Here is a 6,000-nt window from a genome sequence, read left to right as displayed (position 1 = left end):
CCATGATGCTCAATTTATTTACGAATGTACCCTAGTTACTAGGGACCGTTTACGTTGGAGAACAAGATCTATTGTATGCCTGTGTATTTGGGGAAGTCAAATCTGAAATAATGATGAAATTGCGTGTATCCAAAGTTAAAACTCGTGATTTGTCGCCCTCTGGTGTGTAAAAGATGCAAAAGCTTACAGCACCTGGTATTCCCAGGCGGTCTCCCATCCAAGTACTGACCAGGCCCGAGCCTGCTTGGCTTCCGAGATCGGACGAGATCGGGCGTATTCAGGCTAGTATGGCCGTAAGCCAGGAAGGCTGTCCCTGACGCTCTACTTAAAGGGAAGGCAATATCCGTTTCTGCTGTTCATACTTACAGTTGAACTGTCTCTCTACTCTAAAGCCCGGGACACACCAGCGCGCCGCAGACAGTCCCTGCTAACACGCCACGTTGTGGCAACATTGTGGCAACGTTGTGCGTTAGCTGGGGTGCCACACCAGACCGGAACTATATATTACAAAACGAACACATTCTCTTGATAAAACAGCTGTAATTGAGTGCCTGACACGCCAGTCAAGCGCAATCTTGAGAAGGTGTGCATTTCAGTAAGGATTTCAATTGACATGCAGTATGAAACTGAAAGGAGGTTGCATCACTATGATGCATAACATTGCATGTATTGTATTTTCAAGTGTGTGCATTCATCCTGTTGTCATTTTGTTTTGAAAGCAGAAGAATCATTCAACAGGTTGCTGAGACAAATGTAAACCAGTAAAACATATGAAGAGAAACAAACCTTGAATATAAGTTCAGTTGTTTAAACATTTGACAAACTATGGTGAGGGGGTTAGAAAACACACAAATCCAGCAGCTCCTGTATTTCAATACACCAGAACCCAATATTATTGGCGAGTCGGGTAGTCCATCATCACAGTTCGAGGGCAGGCATCATTTCAGTAATTTCATCCCGTTGCATTCACATTCGTGCCTTGAATGAGATTGAATGTGATCTTTGCTCTCAAGTATGTTCCCAAGTTTTACACTTTCGTGCTTTGCATGAATGGGAATGGAACCGTGTGTGTTGAATGAGGCTCCTTGTGAGCACTGAACTTTGTCCGGTGGAGTTCCTTTTTGTGTTGCTGTAATTGTGTCATTTCTCGATGAGAAAGATTAGGCAACATTTAGTCACTTCTAGCCATGATGCTCAATTTATTTACGAATGTACCCTAGTTACTAGGGACCGTTTACGTTGGAGAACAAGATCTATTGTATGCCTGTGTATTTGGGGAAGTCAAATCTGAAATAATGATGAAATTGCGTGTATCCAAAGTTAAAACTCGTGATTTGTCGCCCTCTGGTGTGTAAAAGATGCAAAAGCTTACAGCACCTGGTATTCCCAGGTGGTCTCCCATACAAGTACTGACCAGGCCCGAGCCTGCTTAGCTTCCGAGATCAGACGAGATCGGGCGTATTCAGGCTAGTATGGCCGTAAGCCAGGGAGGCTGTCCCTGACGCTCTACTTAAAGGGAAGGCAATATCCGTTTCTGCCGCTCATACTTGCAGTTGAACTGTCTCTCTACTCTAAAGTCCGGGACACACCAGCACGCCGCAGACAGTCCCTGCTAACACGAAACGTTGTGGCAACGTTGTGCGTTAGCTGGGGTGCCACACCAGACCGGAACTATATATTACAAAACGAACACATTGTCTTGATAAAACAGCTGTAATTGAGTGCCTGACACGCCAGTCAAGCGCAATCTTGAGAAGGTGTGCATTTCAGTAAGGATTTCAATTGACATGCAGTATGAAACTGAAAGGAGGTTGCATCACTATGATGCATAACATTGCATGTATTGTATTTTCAAGTGTGTGCATTCATCCTGTTGTCATTTTGTTTTGAAAGCAGAAGAATCATTCAACAGGTTGCTGAGACAAATGTAAACCAGTAAAACATATGAAGAGAAACAAACCTTGAATATAAGTTCAGTTGTTTAAACATTTGACAAACTATGGTGAGGGGGTAAGAAAACACACAAATCCAGCAGCTCCTGTATTTCAATACACCAGAACCCAATATTATTGGCGAGTCGGGTAGTCCATCATCACAGTTCGAGGGCAGGCATCATTTCAGTAATTTCATCCCGTTGCATTCACATCCGTGCCTTGAATGAGATTGAATGTGATCTTTGCTCTCAAGTATGTTCCCAAGTTTTACACTTTCGTGCTTTGCATGAATGGGAATGGAACCGTGTGTGTTGAATGAGGCTCCTTGTGAGCACTGAACTTTGTCCGGTGGAGTTCCTTTTTGTGTTGCTGTAATTGTGTCATTTCTCGATGAGAAAGATTAGGCAACATTTAGTCACTTCTAGCCATGATGCTCAATTTATTTACGAATGTACCCTAGTTACTAGGGACCGTTTACGTTGGAGAACAAGATCTATTGTATGCCTGTGTATTTGGGGAAGTCAAATCTGAAATAATGATGAAATTGCGTGTATCCAAAGTTAAAACTCGTGATTTGTCGCCCTCTGGAGTGTAAAAGATGCAAAAGCTTACAGCACCTGGTATTCCCAGGCGGTCTCCCATCCAAGTACTGACCAGGCACGAGCCTGCTTAGCTTCCGAGATCTGACGAGATCGGGCGTATTCAGGATAGTATGGCCGTAAGCCAGGGAAGCTGTCCCTGACGCTCTACTTAAAGGGAAGGCAATATCCGTTTCTGCCGTTCATACTTACAGTTGAACTGTCTCTCTACTCTAAAGCCCGGGACACACCAGCGCGCCGCAGACAGTCCCTGCTAACACGCCACGTTGTGGCAACATTGTGGCAACGTTGTGCGTTAGCTGGGGTGCCACACCAGACCGGAACTATATTTTACAAAACGAACACATTGTCTTGATAATACAGCTGTAATTGAGTGCCTGACACGCCAGTCAAGCGCAATCTTGTGAAGGTGTGCATTTCAGTAAGGATTTCAATTGACATGCAGTATGAAACTGAAAGGAGGTTGCATCACTATGATGCATAACATTGCATGTATTGTATTTTCAAGTGTGTGCATTCATCCTGTTGTCATTTTGTTTTGAAAGCAGAAGAATCATTCAACAGGTTGCTGAGACAAATGTAAACCAGTAAAACATATGAAGAGAAACAAACCTTGAATATAAGTTCAGTTGTTTAAACATTTGACAAACTATGGTGAGGGGGTAAGAAAACACACAAATCCAGCAGCTCCTGTATTTCAATACACCAGAACCCAATATTATTGGCGAGTCGGGTAGTCCATCATCACAGTTCGAGGGCAGGCATCATTTCAGTAATTTCATCCCGTTGCATTCACATCCGTGCCTTGAATGAGATTGAATGTGATCTTTGTTCTCAAGTATGTTCCCAAGTTTTACACTTTCGTGCTTTGCATGAATGGGAATGGAACCGTGTGTGTTGAATGAGGCTCCTTGTGAGCACTGAACTTTGTCTGGTGGAGTTCCTTTTTGTGTTGCTGTAATTGTGTCATTTCTCGATGAGAAAGATTAGGCAACATTTAGTCACTTCTAGCCATGATGCTCAATTTATTTACGAATGTACCCTAGTTACTAGGGACCGTTTACGTTGGAGAACAAGATCTATTGTATGCCTGTGTATTTGGGGAAGTCAAATCTGAAATAATGATGAAATTGCGTGTATCCAAAGTTAAAACTCGTGATTTGTCGCCCTCTGGTGTGTAAAAGATGCAAAAGCTTACAGCACCTGGTATTCCCAGGCGGTCTCCCATCCAAGTACTGACCAGGCCCGAGCCTGCTTAGCTTCCGAGATCGGGCGTATTCAGGCTAGTATGGCCGTAAGCCAGGGAGGCTGTCCCTGACGCTCTACTTAAAGGGAAGGCAATATCCGTTTCTGCCGCTCATACTTGCAAATGAACTGTCTCTCTACTCTAAAGTCCGGGACACACCAGCGCGCCGCAGACAGTCCCTGCTAACATGAAACGTTGTGGCAACGTTGTGCGTCAGCTGGGGTGCCAAACCAGACTGGAACTATATTTTACAAAACGAACACATTGTCTTGATAAAACAGCTGTAATTGAGTGCCTGACACGGCAGTCAAGCGCAATCTTGAGAAGGTGTGCATTTCAGTAAGGATTTCAATTGACATGCAGTATGAAACTGAAATGAGGTTGCATCACTATGATGCATAACATTGCATGTATTGTATTTTCAAGTGTGTACATTCATCCTGTTGTCATTTTGTTTTGAAAGCAGAAGAATCATTCAACAGGTTGCTGAGACAAATGTAAACCAGTAAAACATATGAAGAGAAACAAACCTTGAATATAAGTTCAGTTGTTTAAACATTTGACAAACTATGGTGAGGGGGTAAGAAAACACACAAATCCAGCAGCTCCTGTATTTCAATACACCAGAACCCAATATTATTGGCGAGTCGGGTAGTCCATCATCACAGTTCGAGGGCAGGCATCATTTCAGTAATTTCATCCCGTTGCATTCACATCCGTGCCTTGAATGAGATTGAATGTGATCTTTGCTCTCAAGTATTTTCCCAAGTTTTACACTTTCGTGCTTTGCATGAATGGGAATGGAACCGTGTGTGTTGAATGAGGCTCCTTGTGAGCACTGAACTTTGTCCGGTGGAGTTCCTTTTTGTGTTGGTGTAATTGTGTCATTTCTCGATGAGAAAGATTAGGCAACATTTAGTCACTTCTAGCCATGATGCTCAATTTATTTACGAATGTACACTAGTTACTAGGGACCGTTTACGTTGGAGAACAAGATCTATTGTATGCCTGTGTATTTGGGGAAGTCAAATCTGAAATAATGATGAAATTGCGTGTATCCAAAGTTAAAACTCGTGATTTGTCGCCCTTTGGTGTGTAAAAGATGCAAAAGCTTACAGCACCTGGTATTCCCAGGGGGTCTCCCATCCAAGTACTGACCAGGCCCGAGCCTGCTTAGCTTCCGAGATCGGACGAGATCGGGCGTATTCAGGCTAGTATGGCCGTAAGCCAGGGAGGCTGTCCCTGACGCGCTACTTAAAGGGAAGGCAATATCCGTTTCTGCCGTTCATACTTACAGTTGAACTGTCTCTCTACTCTAAAGCCCGGGACACACCAGCGCGCCGCAGACAGTCCCTGCTAACACGAAACGTTGTGGCAACGTTGTGCGTTAGCTGGGGTGCCACACCAGACCGGAACTATATATTACAAAACGAACACATTGTCTTGATAATACAGCTGTAATTGAGTGCCTGACACGCCAGTCAAGCGCAATCTTGAGAAGGTGTGCATTTCAGTAAGGATTTCAATTGACATGCAGTATGAAACTGAAAGGAGGTTGCATCACTATGATGCATAACATTGCATGTATTGTATTTTCAAGTGTGTGCATTCATCCTGTTGTCATTTTGTTTTGAAAGCAGAAGAATCATTCTTGCTGAGGTTGCTGAGACAAATGTAAACCAGTAAAACATATGAAGAGAAACAAACCTTGAATATAAGTTCAGTTGTTTAAACATTTGACAAACTATGGTGAGGGGGTAAGAAAACACACAAATCCAGCAGCTCCTGTATTTCAATACACCAGAACCCAATATTATTGGCGAGTCGGGTAGTCCATCATCACAGTTCGAGGGCAGGCATCATTTCAGTAATTTCATCCCGTTGCATTCACATCCGTGCCTTGAATGAGATTGAATGTGATCTTTGCTCTCAAGTATGTTCCCAAGTTTTACACTTTCGTGCTTTGCATGAATGGGAATGGAACCGTGTGTGTTGAATGAGGCTCCTTGTGAGCACTGAACTTTGTCCGGTGGAGTTCCTTTTTGTGTTGCTGTAATTGTGTCATTTCTCGATGAGAAAGATTAGGCAACATTTAGTCACTTCTAGCCATGATGCTCAATTTATTTACGAATGTACCCTAGTTACTAGGGACCGTTTACGTTGGAGAACAAGATCTATTGTATGCCTGTGTATTTGGGGAAGTCAAATGTGAAATAATGAT

General features: G+C 43.3%; 4 non-coding genes and 1 pseudogene across 4 annotated transcripts; all 5 read right to left on the bottom strand.

Annotated features, from left to right (window-relative positions):
• Positions 1-180: 180 nt before the first annotated feature.
• Positions 181-299, bottom strand: LOC136740961 (5S ribosomal RNA). The gene has a single exon (XR_010813719.1). It is a non-coding gene; the product is annotated as a 5S ribosomal RNA (ribosomal RNA).
• A 1,066-nt stretch (positions 300-1,365) lies between these two features.
• LOC136741025 (5S ribosomal RNA) lies at positions 1,366-1,484 on the bottom strand. Its single transcript, XR_010813782.1, has one exon. It is a non-coding gene; the product is annotated as a 5S ribosomal RNA (ribosomal RNA).
• A 1,055-nt stretch (positions 1,485-2,539) lies between these two features.
• On the bottom strand, positions 2,540-2,658 carry LOC136741211 (5S ribosomal RNA). Its single transcript, XR_010813955.1, has one exon. It is a non-coding gene; the product is annotated as a 5S ribosomal RNA (ribosomal RNA).
• Positions 2,659-3,724: 1,066 nt separating this feature from the next.
• Positions 3,725-3,833, bottom strand: LOC136741241 (uncharacterized; annotated as a pseudogene).
• Positions 3,834-4,888: 1,055 nt separating this feature from the next.
• On the bottom strand, positions 4,889-5,007 carry LOC136740879 (5S ribosomal RNA). The gene has a single exon (XR_010813641.1). It is a non-coding gene; the product is annotated as a 5S ribosomal RNA (ribosomal RNA).
• Between the last annotated feature and the right edge of the window lie 993 nt (positions 5,008-6,000).

Source organism: Amia ocellicauda, unplaced genomic scaffold (assembly GCF_036373705.1).
Source record: "Amia ocellicauda isolate fAmiCal2 unplaced genomic scaffold, fAmiCal2.hap1 HAP1_SCAFFOLD_65, whole genome shotgun sequence".
NCBI lineage: Eukaryota > Metazoa > Chordata > Actinopteri > Amiiformes > Amiidae > Amia > Amia ocellicauda.
This window is presented reverse-complemented; position numbering and strand designations above follow the sequence as displayed.